This window comes from Lipotes vexillifer, unplaced genomic scaffold (assembly GCF_000442215.2).
Source record: "Lipotes vexillifer unplaced genomic scaffold, Lipotes_vexillifer_v1.1 scaffold1266, whole genome shotgun sequence".
NCBI classification, from domain to species: domain Eukaryota; kingdom Metazoa; phylum Chordata; class Mammalia; order Artiodactyla; family Lipotidae; genus Lipotes; species Lipotes vexillifer.
Genome location: NW_006778690.1, coordinates 448,101 through 450,394, shown reverse-complemented (window position 1 = coordinate 450,394; position 2,294 = coordinate 448,101).

Genomic DNA, 2,294 nt, shown 5'->3' with positions numbered 1-2,294 from the left:
TTGCGGTATGCAGGCCTCTCACTGCTGTGGCCTCTCTCATTGCGGAGCACAGGCTCCGGACGCGCAGGCCCAGCGGCCATGGCTCACGGGCCCAGCCGCTCCGCGGCATATGGGATCCTCCCGGACCGGGGCACGAACCCGCGTCCCCTGCATCGGCAGGCGGACTCTCAACCACTGCGCCACCAGGGAAGCCCGGGGGCTACTCTTTATTGCCGTGCGCGGGCTTCTCCTCGGCGGAGCACGGGCTCTAGGCACGCAGGCTCAGTAGTTGTGGCGCACGGGCTAGTTGCTCCACGGCATGTGGGAATCTTCCCGGACCAGGGCGCGAACCCGTGTGCCCTGCATTGACAGGTGGATTCTTAACCACTGTGCCACCAGGGAAGTCCCTCTGTTTTTGTTTTTTTTTTAAGCTGTGCCACACAGCTTGTGGGATCTTAGTTCCTCAACCAGGGACTGAACCCTGGCCCTTGGCAGTGAGAGTGATGAGTCCTAACCACTGGACCGCCAGGGAATTCCAGAACCTGTAGGTTTCACTGCAGAGGGGGGTTGAATATAAATGTTGCCAGCACTTCATGGCTGCTCTTTACTGGTACTGGCCACTTGCCAGATTCTGCTTCCTCAGATCACAGTCTCCTGAAAAGGAGAGTCATTTGGGACCTACCAGGCTGCACTGAATTGATCTGGTTGTGCCTCACACACACACACACACACACACACACACGCACGCATAGGCATAATGACTGATTGCTTAGAATGAGTTCCTCTAGGATTACCATTCTGGTTGTGCCTTAGACACACACACACACACACACACACACACACACATAATGATTGATTGCTTAGAATGAGTTCCTCTAGGATTACCATTTTTTCTCTAAATTAGTTTTTTCTTTAAATTTATCCTTTAGTTTTGAGTCACTTAGTTGGCTGCTGCATCAAGTGATTCTTTGGTTTTATAGGTTGCCTCCCAGTGATGCCCGATGGGATACACACATAATGATTGATTGCTTAGAATGAGTTCCTCTAGGATTACCATTTTTTCTCTAAATTAGTTTTTTCTTTAAATTTATCCTTTAGTTTTGAGTCACTTAGTTGGCTGCTGCATCAAGTGATTCTTTGGTTTTATAGGTTGCCTCCCAGTGATGCCCGATGGGATCAGCACAGCCCCAGGTGCCAGTTGCTAATGCCTGTAAAATACCACCACCAGCCCCCCCCCCCCCCCCCCAAGAACCCTGCACAAGCCTCTACACCAGGCTCACCTACCAGGGGACAGTCACTAGAAGCACGAAATCTACAGTTCCGCAGCCTGCAGACTGAGTCCACAAACACAGGCCAGACACTGCCCTGGGACCAGCTGGCCCCTGGTCCTTGAGGGATGAGAGGGGAGTGCACTGCTGGGACACAAATGACGTTTCCTACAGAGGGCCAGTTTTCCAAGGCGGAGGACCGAAACCAACCTACCACATACATAAAACACAAATAGCAATTTACATAAAATGAGGCAACAGAGGAATATGGTTCACACGAATAAACAAGATAAAACCCCAGAAGAACAACTAAGTCACGTGGAGATAGGCAATTCACCCAAGCAAGAGTTCAGAGTAATGATCATAAAGACGATCAAAGAACTTGGGAGGAGAACAGATGCACAGAGCAAGTAATCAGGAGTTTCCAAAAAAGAATTAGAAAATATAAGGAATATAAAGAACTAAAGAAAACAATAACTGATATGAAAAATACACTAGAAGGAATCTATAGTAGACTAAATGATTCAGAAGGATGGATCAGTGAGCTGGAAGACAGAGGTAGTGGAAATCACTGCCACTAAACAGAAAGAAGAAAAAAGAATGAAATGAAATGAGGACAGCTTAAGAAACCTCTGGGATAACATCAAGCACACTAATACTGGCATTTTATGGATCCCAGAAGGAGAGAGAAAGGGTGGTCTGGGAAAATAAATGAACAGATAATAGCTGGAAACTGCCCTAACCCGGGGAAGGAAATAGTCACCCAAGTACAGGAAGTGCAGAGAGTCCCATACAGGATTAACCCACAGAGGAATACACCACAATGCATTGTAAGCAAGATGACAAAAGTTAAATATAAAGAGAGATTATTAAAAGCAACAAGGGAAAAGCAACAAATAACACACAAGGGAACTCCGATAAGGCTATCAGCTGATTTTTCAGCAGAAACTACAGCCTAAAAGGGAGTGGCATGATATACTTAAAGTGATGAAACAGAAAAACCTACAACCAAGAATACTCTACCCAGCAAGGCTCTCATTCAGATTT